Source organism: Rattus norvegicus, chromosome 6 (assembly GCF_021556685.1).
Source record: "Rattus norvegicus strain SHRSP/BbbUtx chromosome 6, alternate assembly SHRSP_T2T, whole genome shotgun sequence".
NCBI classification, from domain to species: domain Eukaryota; kingdom Metazoa; phylum Chordata; class Mammalia; order Rodentia; family Muridae; genus Rattus; species Rattus norvegicus.
The window spans coordinates 109,157,501-109,172,280 of NC_141539.1; the positions used below are offsets into that span (position 1 = coordinate 109,157,501).

General features: G+C 46.7%; 1 protein-coding gene and 1 long non-coding RNA gene across 8 annotated transcripts in view; one reads left to right on the forward strand and one right to left on the reverse strand.

The window, feature by feature from the left end:
• Window positions 1–14,780, reverse strand: part of Dpf3 (double PHD fingers 3) — a 281,926-nt gene that overhangs the window by 222,099 nt on the left and 45,047 nt on the right.
• LOC134479225 (uncharacterized) lies at window positions 12,571–13,725 on the forward strand. 2 transcript variants are annotated; one of them, XR_015623198.1, is made up of 2 exons: window positions 12,571–12,678; window positions 13,538–13,725. It is a non-coding gene; the product is annotated as an uncharacterized LOC134479225 (long non-coding RNA). The 2 variants fall into 2 exon arrangements; XR_015623197.1 differs by having other exon boundaries at window positions 12,608–13,055.

Sequence of the window (14,780 nt, forward strand, 5' to 3'; positions counted from 1 at the left end):
TGTGTGTGTTTTCAGAGACAACTATTAAGAGTCAATTCTCAGCCAAATACAGTGGTGCACACCTTTTGTCACAGTACTCAAGAGGCAGAAGCAAGTGGATCTCCATGAGTTCGAGGCAAGCTTGGTTTACCTAGCAAGTTCCAGGACACCCAAAGCTACATAAGAGAGATCCTGTCTCCAAATTTAAAAAAAAAAAAAAAAAATTGAACTCGGGTCATTAGGCTTTACAGCAGGAGTCTCTGCCCACTGAACTACAGTGTCAGCCCTACTCTAAGGTTTTCTATAGTATTGGGGATGAAAGCCAGGGCTTAGGAGTTCCAGGTAGGCATTCTCCACTTAGCTACTCCAGCTCGAAATCTCTTTCTCCATTTGTTTTCTATTCAACAAACCACAACTCACCCAGCTGAGTATGGAGTCTCCAAGGCAGAACCAGTAAGTGTAGGCTCTGCCCCCCCACAAGGCTCCTAGACCACCTGCAAATAAAAGAGAAAAGGGGACTCTGTCTCCAGAGCCTGGGGCAACTCCTAGAGATAATGCATAGAAGTATGCACAAGTATGAATTGAATTAATTGATTTGATTTTTGCCAGGGGGAAAAAAAATGGAGACACCAGGTCAGCCCACAGTTCATGCTTTGAAAGGAGTGAGCCATCTATGTGTGCAGACCGTGGGTGAACGCCGCTGAAGCTGGGAAGTGACTGAGAGACAGGCTACCCAGACCACAGAACTTGGTGCAGAACTAGGACGTCACTCGCTGTGCGATGAGGAAACCTCAAAGCCTATAAGCAGAGGTCGGCTGAGCTCAGATCTGTATGTTAAGAAAAGCGGTCCTCCCGTTGAAGGAATCAGAGAAAGAACTGGAAGAGCTTGAAGGGGCTCGAGACTCCATATGTACAACAATGCCAAGCAACCAGAGCTTCCAGGGACTAAGCCACTACCCAAAGACTATACATGGACTGACCCTGGACTCTGACCTCATAGGTAGCAATGCATATCCTAGTAAGAGCACCAGTGGAAGGGGAAGCCCTGGGTCCTGCTAAGACTGAACCCCCAGTGAACTAGACTGGTGGGGGGAGGGCGGCAATGGGGGGAGGGTTGGGAGGGGAACACCCATAAGGAAGGGGAGGGGGGAGGGGGATGTTTGCCCGGATACCGGGAAAGGGAATAACACTTGAAATGTATATAAGAAATACTCAAGTTAATAAAAAAAAAAAAAAAGAAAGAAAAGAAAAGCGGTCCTGCTGCTGCTCTGGAATGTGAAGAAACTCGGCCAACTTCACAACAATTTCCAAATCAACAGCACTGGGGCCCGCCAGAGGGAAGAGGGAAAGGAGGTGTCAGAGACGGTGGCCACACTCCATCTTGACCACCCTCATCCAAGATAGAAACCAGTGAGAAAGTAAGAGGCAGAAACCATGTACGTCACACTCAGGATCATATAAGCTACTAGGTAAATGGAGCACTATGAGTTCAAGACCCGCCTCAACTACATAAATTCAAGGCCGACCTGGTCTACTTGAAACTATCTTAAAAAAAAAAAATGTATGGAGAAGCAAGAGGAAATTGGGAAGGAAGGAGGAAGGGAAGAAAAGAGAAAGGAAAGAAGGAAAGAAGGAAGGAAGGAGGAAAGCAGAAAGCTCTGTTGGTAGTGTTTGCCCAGCATAATGAGAGCCTGTGTCATGAACTACATAAGCCTAATCCAGTGGTACACACCTATAAAAACCATTACTGGGGAGGTGGAGTCAGGAGAACCAGAAATTCAAGGTCATCGTCAACTATATAGCAAGTTCACAAGTTAGCCTGGGCTACACTAGACTGTTTCCAAAAAAAAAAGAAGGAAGGAAGGAAGGAAGGAAGGAAGGAAGGAAGGAAGGAAGGAAGGGAAAAAAACACAGAGAGAGAGAGAGACAGAGAAACAAAGAAAGAGTAGAAAGAGGGAGAGGGAGGGAGGGAGGGAGGGAGGGAGGGAGGGAGGGAGGGAGGGAGGGAGGGAGGGAGGGAACAAAGAAGGATGGGAAGAGACCCCTTGACCTGTAACCTTCCTTTGCCTGGATTTCCTGTCCCCTCCTTGACACTGGTTCAACCATTATGTCGTTGAAGATTGTCAAAATCCCGCCTTCGTCGTCTCTCCTAAGCCTTGGCCAGTCCTAGGCAATGAGTAACCAGTAAGTGCTTGTTATTAACTCGGACTCCAGAGCCCTGGAGAACTCCTCACCTTAGTCACCACCCTCGTGAGGCGCTCCCTTTCTTCAATCCTCGCTAGGCAGTTTTTTTTGTTTTTTTTTTTTATAGAATTTCTAGAACAAATAATTCCTAGATGTTTGGATTGCACAATCCAAGAAAATTTTAACAACAGAAAAAAAGCGTGTTCCTTCAACAAGAGGTGATCTGTGGCTGCAGCAAGCAGACGGTTGGACGGTTGTATCTATCGCTAAGTGAAATAAGCCAGCCACAGAAAGACACACACCACGGATTCTTGCTCATCTGGGGCAGCTAAAGAATCACGATTGAGTAGAACAATGATCCCTGGAAGTTAAGACAAGGGATGAGGGGAGAGAACACACAAACCGTCGTACAGTTGGGTAAACAGACTTTAATGTTCGACAGCATAAGGTCACCATTAAAACGCTTGCTGCAGTTTCATGTACCTGCTAAGGTTTTTATTTTATATGTATAAGTGTTTGCCTGTGTGTATGTATGTGCACCATGCATGTGCCTGATGCCTGCTAAGGTCGGAAGATCCCCTAAAACCAGAGTTACTGTGACCTGTCACGTGGGTGCTGGGAATATAGCCTGGATCACTCTGCATGGTCAGCAAGTGCTCTTCCCAATGAGCCATCTCTCCAGCTCACGCTAAACTACACTTTTCTAAAGAACTAGAAGAGTTCAAGTGCTGGAGAGATTTTTAATCCAAAACCGGGGTTTCTACCTGGCCTTTGATCATTCGGTTCCCGGATAAAAGACACACAATTTGTATTATTTGCCATAAGGCTTATACAGCACAAGGGCTGGCCGGATGTCTGCCCTCTATGCTATTCGAATCTACTTTCCTATCGATGGCCCCAAGTTATTACTATGTTTCATCTGGGCTGTCCACAGCTCCAACTGGCCAGCCCTCAGGGCCATGTTTTTATGACTCACCTAACCCATGGCAACTCTCCCTCCTCCTTCACCTTCTTCTCACTCCCTCATGGTTCTCCTAGTGACCCCCCAGCACCAGGAACCCTAAACCCCATCTATGTCTCTTCTGCCCAGCTATTGGCTGTCGGCATCTTTATTTACCAATCAGAAATAACGTGGGGGCGGGGTCACATAGCATCACATGGGTCTGTTTATCAATGTGAAGAAATGATAAGTGTCCTGAAGGGGGTAGAGAGGCTAATTACCAACATTTGATAACTATGCACTATATTCATATATTGAATTATCACACAGAACTTTACAAGTATATATAAAATCATCAGGTCAACAAAAATGTCTGCTGATGAAATAACATTTTGGTCAACCTCAAAGCCCACCCCAAGCAACATATGCCCTCTCCTCAGTTGAGGACATCTCCTCAGCTTTCCACACAGTTCATTAACTGGGGATGCTAAGCATGCAAATATATAGGCCTATGGGGGGTCATTCTCATTCAAACCTCCACATACAGAGAGCAACTGAGGAAGACGTCTGATACCAACCTCTGCCATACATGCATGTAGGAGCACACACACACTCATATGAACGTGTACACACACATATCTCACGTAAGAATGCACACGTATATACACATGCACATACACACAGGAAAGGACACGTGATGCTATATTTCTCCCAGATCAGAAGTATAATTTTTAGATTAATGATAATCCTAATTAAATCAACTCCCAGCCGGGGGAAAGAGGCAGCTGTTCTGTGCCCCGGAAGAGAGTGAGCAGCATCTCTGGCACCCACCAATGCCATTCACCCACCAATGTCACCTCCCGGTTGTAACAACCAAAACACTACCTTAGGCATTCCCAAATATCCCTTCAAAGAAAGGTGCTCCACCTGGGGCTCGCTCAGCTACACAACCCAAACCCCATCAGAAACCATCATTAAGTGGGATCAGCCTACCACCTTTGGGGACAGACCCAGAGGCTGGGGACATGAGATTTGAACTCACACCCATCATTAGCTGACCTTGAACGGGGCCTGTCAGTCACCCTCCTCCGTCAGGTGACTTACATCTTCTAGAAAGGATTAAATGATACAGACAGAAGAGGAGGCACAATTGTTCCATTTCTACGGCTTCTTTCCCACAGAGCCCAGTGCGGGATACCTAGTAATAATAGCTTCTCTAATCCAAGACTTGTCAAAGCCAAACATGGTGACACAGAGTTGTTATCAATCCTAGCAGTCCTGGAGGCTGAGACAGGAAGATCAACAGAGTCTGAGGCTAGCCTGAATTACACAGCGAGTTCAAGGCCAGCCAGAGCTATACAGCAAAAGACTTTAAAAAAAAAAAAAAAAAAAAAAGCCAGGAAAGTGAGACAGACTTGTTGGATAAAAGGACCTCGCATATAATACAGCAGGCATCCCATAAACATTTATTGAATGAATAATGAATGTCCAATCACCCTGCTCTCACCGGTCCCTTTCCTCAAGCCTGACACACCTAAGTTCTCCTCTCCTTTACCAGAACATTCTCCAGTTCTACTTGTAGGAATTAAACCGGTAAAAAGAGTCTGACCAGTCTAGGTAGGGACCCTGTCAGAAGCTTCTTGCAAACAGTACCAATACCCAACTCCCTGAGGACAAACTCTCACCCCATCTATGATGGCGAAGCCTTTCTGAAAGTCACTTTTTAAGGGAAACAGTCACTTGTACCATCAACATCTCCTGGTTGCTGTTTTCCTGAGATGTGAAACCTGGAGGTCAGCCAGGGACAGCCTGTGGAGGTGGCAAAATCCTTGAACAAAGTAGCTATAAAAGGGCGTGGGGGGAAGCAAGACAAACGACAAATGGAAGAGGAAAACAAAAGTGAGCTCAAAGAACCGTGTGGTTGGGGGGGGAGGGAAGGTCAGGGAGCCCTCTGAGCTGTTACTGGAATGTGAAGAGGTCAGAGTTCCAGCTGCATGGCTGTCCCCCTCCAACAGACAGGCTCCACCTCAGCTCTATAGGGGGGCAGGGGCGGGATGCATCTTGTTACTAACCAGATGTGGTCCTGGCCACAGCCCAGTCAGCAATAAATTTCCCAGGTTCATCTCACAAGCACATTAAGTATCCTCTGACACTCTCCCAAAGGAGTGAGGTATTTTTTTGGCCATCATGGGGCCACAGGACGTTGAGCACAGGGAGAAGCCTTCAAGAGCAGGTGATTTAAGCCCTTACTATTTAAATGGAGACACTGAGGTTTTTGCCAAGTGTTCTGCAGTTGGGCAGTATTGAGCCAAGAAGTCAAGCCTTGGGGTTCTTTGTGAGGCTTGAAAACATGCCCAGAACAGGAAGGGGTGCTGTATGCTAATCTCACACTTCCTGCAAAGGGGAGTGATCACACCCAAAGCTTCTCAGGAGGGGAGGATTAACCCCACTCAGGGGCCCTGTCCCCTACACAGTTGGAGAGGATGATCCTTCCCACAGTAGCTACTTCCCTCTGCATCCAGGTTACCTGTCCTGTCTGTCCTGTCTCCTGCCACCTATCTTCTGCCGGCTGTGTGCTACAATGAGCAAAATATGAAAAGAACAAAGACTATTCTGGGAGTGGTGCGTGTGTGTGTGTGTGTGTGTGTGTGTGTGTGTGTGTGTGTGTGTGTGCCTGTGTGTGTGTGCGTGTGCGTGTGTGTGCCTGTGTGTGTGTGTGCCTGTGTGTGTGTGTGCGTGTGTGTGTGTGCGTGTGTGTCTGCATGTTTACCTGTGTGTACACTCACTCATGTATTCCTAAGCAGGAGAGAGGAGAGAGAAAATGTGACAAGGAGCTAGAAGATAGTAAGTCTGGGAGAGCAGGGGTGAGCAGCACTCATTACAAGTAGTCTCACAACTTCTCAAAAGGTCCCAAAGTTTCTAAGTAAAAATAAGAGGTGGGGGGAGGACTAAAACAACAATTTAAGGTAAATTAATCGAAAAAAGAAAAAAAGAAAAACTATATGGAAAATAGTTAGGATTCACTCCTTACATTATATTTATCTCTGTCTAGACCAGTGGTTCTCAACCTTCCTCGTGCTGAGACCCTTTAATACAGTTCCTCATGTTGTGCTGACCTCCAACCATAAAATTGTTTCGATGAAACCTCATAACTGTAATTTTGCTACTGCTATGAATCATAATGTAAATATCTGACATGCAGGACATCTAATATGCGACCCCAGTGAAAGGGTTGTTTGACCCCCAAAGGAGTAATGACCCACGGGTGAGAACTACTGACCTAGGAACTACCATACTCTGAAAAGGACACCCCAAAGGTCCTAAACAAGTACGTGGTGTTGGTGTTTACAGAAGTCAGTAGCTGTGGCAACCTTGAGGTTCAAGTCTAATTTCAAGTATGTTTTACTCATCAACTCCCACACTACCCATACACTTCATAGGTCATATAATATCAATAAAATGCTAGTTTGACTTTGATTCCATTTGGAAAGTTTTTCACATAAGGAAATTGTTGAAACAAATCCATACCCAATCCACAGTCACCAGGTTCTCTCTCCAAAGTCGCCAAAGTGGGTCTAAAAGCCAACCCTGAAAATCTATCCCCAGCCACATCCATGAAATTCATGCCAGCTCACAGCAGTTCATGTACAGCAGCTGAGGGACAAGCAACCATTCAAGAGGCCCCATGGAATTCCTGCAAGTTTCAGTAGGGACAAAGAGAAAACACTTAGAGAGATATGTTTTCAGAAAGAGATTGTAGCCACATTTGCAGTATGGTTATCAAAGAGGCCACAAGGTCGCCCTCAGGCAATGGAATCATGGCAGAGGTTGAAGATGACAGTGATCAGATCAAGCAGAGAATGGGTGGCTGAGTGGGAGAAGCTCAAAGTTAGAGAATCTAGTTAGAATGAAAAAGAGCCCGCCTGTGTTAGTCAGAGAATGAGGACAGAGCTGCAGACAAGAAAAAGCACATAAGGCCAGGACTTGGTGGGTAGACAAGACTCAAAGGAAGAATCCATGAAGACTTCAACTGGCTGATCGAGTAGATCAGTGGCTCTCAACCTGTAGGTCAAGACCCCTTTAGGGGGTCCAACAACATTTTCACAGGGGTCACCTAAGACCATCAGAAAACATACATTTATATTACAACTCAGAACAGTAGCAAAATTACAGTTATAAAGTAACAGGAAAACTATTTTATGGTTGGGAGTCACCACAACATGAGGAACGGCACTACTGGGCATTAGGATGGTTGAGAAACACTGAGGTAGATGCTGATGGGACACACAAGAGGTGGTCAAGGCTTGGCAGTGGGATGTGCTAAGTCGTGAACATGCTGAGGGTCAGTTGTATGTATGTATGTATGTATGTATGTATGTATGTATGTAGTATGTATGTATGTATACGTACATAGAGAGTTCCAAAGAGGGTCGGATATGTACATGTAGGAATGGCCCATATGCATACAGTGAACACACCATGAACACAGAGCAGGTTAGCTGGGAACCCAACCGCAGGCAAAGTCGGGTGAGGAAGAGGAGGTTTCAGGCACATCTGAGCAATGAAAAAGGCAAAGTCTAAAGCCTGTTTTCAAGTGACCCTCCTTCTCCACATGTTGGTGACGCCATGTTGGAGTGTGGGTGGGTGTGAAGGACAATGATACATTTCAATAAGCTCACTTCTCAACGACCAAAAAGACAAATAACCCAGCTCGAAAAGGAGCAAAAGATCTGAATGGACATTTATCTAAAGAAGACAGACAAAATGGCTAGTGGGTACATGGGGAGATACTCAGCATCCCTGGTCATTAGGGAAGTGCTAATCAAAACCGTAGTGAAGGGGCCGAAGAAACGGGTCAGCAGTTAAGAACACTGACTGCTCTTCCAGAGGACACAGGTTCAAATCCCAGCACCCACATAACAGCTCAAAACTGTCTGAAACTCTAGTCCTGCAAGATCTACTCCCCGCTTCTGGCCTCCATGGACACTACACCAGGCACTGTACACAGACACATACATGCAGGCAAAACATTCATATATGTTGTGGTTTGCCCTGGAGTTATCTGTATTTTGATGCTAATTCCACTGCCCCAAGGACAGCTGCCTAGTCAGTACTCAGGACTCAGGTGACTTCACCAGAACCTTCTCCCCATTGAATTTGTAAAATACAGGTGAGGGGCAGGTACAGGATAGAAGGAGGCCTGTCATTGGATGAGATGGAAGAATGGGCGGGAGAGAAGTTTGAAGGAAGAGGAGGAGACTGGAATGGAAAGGAGGAAGAGACAGGAGGGAGAGGGAAAGAAGCCGTTGCAGGACAATATGGGAGGTGACGTTAGGATTCCACACTGTATGTTACGAATGTTTTTAAGGGATGGATGTGTATTGGGCTTTGTATGTTTAGGTGGGCAATTGTATCTTATCAATTGGGTCAAAGGTTATTGTGTTGTGTGGTCTTTAATGTGTAGATTTAAGTGTAAGGGACTGTGGGGCCGCTGGTCTGGGCCACCATGGAGTTGGGATGTGTGTTTCTGGCCTGGAAACCTGCCTTGGGAACTAGATAGGTAGAGAGATTGCTGACGGCAGAGAGAGGCCTTTGGCAGTGGGATATGAGATGGAGCAGAGCAGGTGAGAGGCTTTGCTGAGAATTAAGATACCCAGCAGATATTTTGGAGCACCGTGGTGCCGGATCTAGTGGGGGATAAAAGACAACCATACTTTTTTTATTTTTTATACTTTTACAACACATATACATAAAAGTAAGTAAATACATATATGTATGTGTGCACATATACATATACATATACATGTACATATACATATACTATACCATAGTGAGATACTACTTCATATGCACAAAGATGGGTACATTCAGAAGGGCAGACTGGGGCTGGACAGACAGCTCAGCCAGTAAGAGCTCTTGCTGTGCAAGTCTGAGGGCCTGAGTTCAGATCTCCAGCACCCACGAAAACAACCTGGGCGTGGTGATGACACCATGCACTTCAGACACAGGGCCCATAGACCCTGAGCTGGAACTGGCCTGAATGCTCGCTCCCTGCAGACTTTCATGGTACTAGAGGGCACCACACAAGCTTTCAAAGGAGGTGGAAAACTAACATTCCTACACATACCTTGGCACACCAGCAGTTCTCTATCGGACCTAAGCCATGCTCGGCAAGAGGGAGACCCATGCCTGATGCTGGAAACCTATGACTTCTCAGTGCTCGAAGTCATGGTTATGGGAGGAACATCTACAACCACTAAGTTACTAAATGAACATAGTCCCCAACAATAATCAATAAACATTGTCCTTATGCCTACAGATATGATCTCCACCCCTCATCCAGGAAACTTCTCTTTGCAAGAAATGGAGACCAATACAAAAAAGAAAAAGAAAAAAATCACAACCAAATGTGGAGTTGCAGAGCCCATCTTTAAAACACTTCCCCACCTAAGGCTCAGGGAATATTTTGAAAGAAGAGGCAGAAAGTTGTAAGGGTCTGAGGATCAGGGATTTTGGTGTGAGATTGTGTCGCCTCGTAATGTCAGAAGCTATAACCATAAAGTCCCACCAACGTGGCTGCCCAAACGTGAGCTAAACAAGGAGGACACCAGTGCCACCGTGGGTGGGGAAAGTCACGAGGCCTCAACCCTACACAAAGAACTCCAGGCACCAGAGGAAATCTGGGAGTGGGAGAAGTGCAGTTCCACATAGAAGAGTGGACAGATTGCTTACCCGATGCCAAATGGTCATCTCTGGAAACATGCATGCAAGTAACGTTATATAAACCAAGCAAGCTATATTTAAAAGTGTATATTTGTATATACATATCTGTATACAATATCAGTTAATGGGAAAAGAAGCCATGAATTTGAAGGAGAGCAGGGAAGAGTTTCTGGGAGGGTTCAGAGGGAGGAAGGAGGGGAGAAATGTAATTATAATCTCAAGAATAAAAAAGCTGGGTGTGGCCACAGCACCTGTAATGCCAGTCTGGCAGGGATAGAGAAGGGAATCGGCAGGCCTTGGTGGCTGCCAGGTTAGCTGAAAGAAAGACGGCAGGATCTGGATACAGTCAAAGTACAGAGAAAGACCCTAACCGAAGGGAATGGGGTGGAGAAGAAAGCAATAGAAAAAAGACACAGTATCCGCCTCTGGCCTTTGCATGTGCATAAGTATGCACACCTATACATACAATGCACACTCGAGCACACACACACACACGTGCACACATATGTGAATATATAATATATATGTAGAGAGAACACACACATTTGAATATGTATATAACACATGCACAACATATATGCATATATGCATATATACTTCATATATATCTATACTTTATATACATATACTTTAAATATATGCTTCATATATATACATGTATATATATTATATATACACACACACATATATGACTCACACACAAGGGCAGACAATCACAAGGGTCAGCGGAGTGTCAGTGTTAGGGGAACTAGACTTTCCTTGTAATGAGAAGTGGAACAGATACCAGAGGAAACAAGCAGCCCCTCAAAGAGTTATACACGGGGTTGTTATGTGACTCAGCGATTCTTCACCTAGATGTTAATCAGTAGAATTGACAGCATGTCTTTTCAGCCATGTGATGGCACAAGCCTATAACCCTAGCACTCAGAGGCTATCATAGGAGGATTGAACTGAAGGCCAGCCTGGACTATATATTGAATTCCAAGACCAGTAAAAGGTGACCTCGACTCAAAAGGAAAATATGGGGCTGGAGGGATGACACAGAGGAAGGGCCCAGCACCCACATGGTGGCTTACGACTGCCTATAACTCCAACTCCAGGGGATTCAATAGCCCCTTCTGGCCTCTACAGGCTACTGTATGTACATAGTACACACACACACACACACACACACATACACACACACACACACACACACACACACACACACGGGAGGGAGGGAGCATGCCCACAGAAGAGATGTATACACAAATGTTCATTTTGTATCATCATTCAGAAGAGCCAACAAATAGAAACATTCTCAATCTCCACCAATGAAGGGACTTGTAACATGTGATTCCTCACAATAGAATATCCCACCATAAAAAGTATTTCCACATGCCACAATATGGTTGAACACTGAAAACATAATGCTAAGGGGAAGAAGACGGACATAAAAGGTCACACGTGTTGGGAGATTTCGTTTATATGAAATACCCAGAATAGAGGAGCTCACTGTGACAGTAAATTAGTGGTCACTGGGGCTCCAGGGACTGGAGAATGAGGACGTGAATGCTGGCTCCACAATACCATGATCATTTAGAACTGTGAGCGTGGTTGTGAATTTTAATATCAATCAATAAATTAAATAATAAGTCCACATTACAAAGTTACCCATAGGCAAAAGGAACTGGGGCGGGGGAAGCGGGGAGGGGGTCCTTAGACACCCATTGTGTAAAACCTGAAGCCAGCTCTGTAGGAGTTCCTTCTTTTTTTCTTTTTTTTTTTCTTTTTTTCAGAGCTGGGGACCGAACCCAGGGCCAGAGCAAGCGCTCTACCACTGAGCTAAATCCCCAACTCCTCTGTAGGAGTTCCTTAAATGGCTTCCCAAACCCAAAGTCAAGACAGAAGGCTCCACAAAAGAAAAGGAGCTGGAACATCCAGACTCTTGACCAACCCCTTTCCAAAACCCCAAAATGCCAGAATTCAGAAACCTAAACAAGCAGGTTTGATTGTCACCAACAGGCCTGACCTGGGCACAGTCATGCCCTGGGCAGAGGAGAGAACAGGCACAGCATTACTAACCCCGCAGTCCACGCCCCTTAGTCAACTCTTCAACACCTAAATTTTGCTCTGTGCTCGAGAAGCACCTGCCTGAGGGGACACTCACCATGGCATCCTCGTGCCTAAGGAGCCACTTGACCCGCTGTCTCTCTTGGTATGGGAAACAAGAGGCTTTGAAATTAGAACTTATGTGTTTTGGATCCAGCTCAACACCACCTTTGTGGCAGACCTCCAGAGAGAACAGGCAAGGAGCAGGAGGCCAGCAGTACATTTATTAAAGGAGGTTGGAGGCCCTGGGAAGGAGGAGCTGGAGACACAGCTCGGGAACTCTTAGAGAATTCCATACATCTTCCACTCTCCAGCAACACATCCCTGCTCTCTCGCCCTGACCCATCTCTCTGGCCACGCCTCCAGTGCCATGCAGGATAGGAGATGGGCAGAATACCAGTGCTTGAAGGTGGCATTCACCATCCCTAGGAGATTGTCAGAACAGGGAGGCCAGTCTGGAGACAAAGTCCAGGCCTCGGGCCTGTTGTGGCCGTTGGGTAAGCGGCCCATCCTCCATCCCACAGCACTCCTGCCTGTCCAAAGTGAGAAGGTGAACAGAGAAACTCGGCCCTCCCTTGGGTTCTGACCACCTTGTGGGGAGATTATGATGGTCCTGCCGTTGCCATGCCAACAGTGATATCATTCCTTTCATCATTCCATGCGGGTGGATTTTTTTTTCCCTTTTCCTTAAAGGACATCCTTTTACCAGCATCTGCCTGGGGACCTACCAAGAGGTCAGCCCTCATCATCCCTGGCTCCAGGTAAACCATGCTGTCTAGACTGTGAAGTCCTCATGGGAGCGACTCCCGGGATACAGGCAGGGGCTGCCCCCCGGCTGGCTGATCCACTAAATGGAAGGAGAACCAACAAAATGTTTTCAGCTCCTCCTATCAGACAGCAGGGAGAACAGGGATGTGGCCAGGCCTAGGTTGGTCTCATAGGACAGGTGAAGCCGCTTTCTAAGAAAAATAAAGGCAAAGAGGAATAAAGATGGGAGATGTGGATCCCACACTTGAGTTGGGGATTTAGCTCAGTGGTGCTTGCAAGGCCCTGGGTTCGGTCCTCAGCTCCGGAAAAAAAAAGAGCGTCCACACAGAGGAGTGCAGAAGATGAGAAGAAAATCGTTCCCAGATAACAGGTATCATGCCGTCCACCCCTAGAGTTGGGGTTCCCACAGGAAAAGTATGTCCTTGCCTTCCTACCGTACACCAAGCACTGAGAGGCTGCCCGAGACCCAGTCCCAGCCCTTAAGGAGCTCACAATGTCCGTGTTCACAAAGACAATGACAACAATGACACATTGAAAAGAACTTGAGCGGGGTTGGGGATTTAGCTCAGTGGTAGAGCGCTTGCCTAGGAAGCGCAAGGCCCTGGGTTCGGTCCCCAGCTCCGAAAAAAAGAACCAAAAAAAAAAAGAAAGAAAGAAAAAGAAAAGAACTTGAGCCTCCAGGCAGATAAACCCAGGCTCTAGAAAACCAGTTTGTCTCTGGCCAGGAGGCTCGGCCTACAACTTAGACGCAAAGAACAAGGGTTCCGGCCCTGGGCAGGTAGACCTCATCCTAAACCTTCAGGTGGGGCCCACAGCCTGTAACACACCTCCCCGTTCTCTCCCCTTCCGGAGGTCTGTGGGGACGCTTGCAGAGAGCAAAGGAAGGCGGCGGGGCAGCGGGCGGCGGGCAACAGCTCTGGTTCCAGCTGGCGGAATCTCACCAGGGAAAAGGTGGCCATCTGCCACAGAGTGGGCAGAGGGGCCCAGCCCGGCATCCCTGCAGCCAGCTAACCTCTTCAATACAGTTAACTTTCACAGACCGATCCTGTCCCTGGAAGCCCTTTGTTAAAAGTTCAGCGCCTTGTAGGAAAGGGTGGTCTTCTCATCACACCGGATACTTCCGGATTTAAAGAACAAAGTGGCTGTCACCAGAGTCACTGGCAGTGCAGTTTAGTCGAAACCTGCCACACAGACCTGGCCTTGTCTTTCTATCGTATTGTAGTACATCATTTGCAACCTTAAAAACAGAGACAGACAGGTGTTATATGTGGGGGGTGGGGTAATATGGGCATGTATATGCAGGTATACATATGGCTAGGAGGACAAAAGTCATATTCCCTCTTCATGTATAAAGAACAAATGAAAAGAAAAAGAAAATAGAAGGGGCCATCCCTGGTGACATCATTTTGCAGAACTGTGACTTTGACCTCCCTTTGGGACACTTTTGCCAGTAACAAATGTTCGCTGCAGTTTGCTCTAAAGTCCGTCACCAGGCGACCAAACAGGCCACCCCTCTTAGTTCTTCGGAGGCTGGTGAGGTGGAGGAATGGCAAACAGGGGTAGAAGACAGAGCCTCAGGAGAGCCAGGCCCTTGTTACTTACTACCCAGGTAGCTGCTGAGATGGTTCTGGTCCAGATGTCACACTCAGTAATTCTGCACTCCGTTTTAATGAGCATCTGTTCTCACCTATCCTAAGGCAGGACAATGAGCTGCCCTACTTTGCTGGGTAGCCTGCTCCCCTGGGAACAAAGTCTCCCGAGTGGCTATGTGCATACACTCACGCACACTTGGACTAGGCCAGCAAGTGCCCACAGGAAGCAGCTACAGGGCGGTGACTTCAATAGTTTCAATAGCAAAATAATCCTCGGAGCGAAGGTCCTGAAGACCTCTCAGCTAAGAGACGAGCACACTAGCTCTCCTGTGGCTGCAATAACAGGTCTCTAAAAGGCTGGGGGCTCCCCAGACAAGCAGAGCCAGAACTCAGTCTCAGCATCGCTGACACAGTGTGGAGTTCAGTGACTCGCAGTTGCTTCTCCGAATCTGTAAAATGGGGGTAAAAACAGTTCACTTTGAAACCTCAGCAGACTGTCAGCC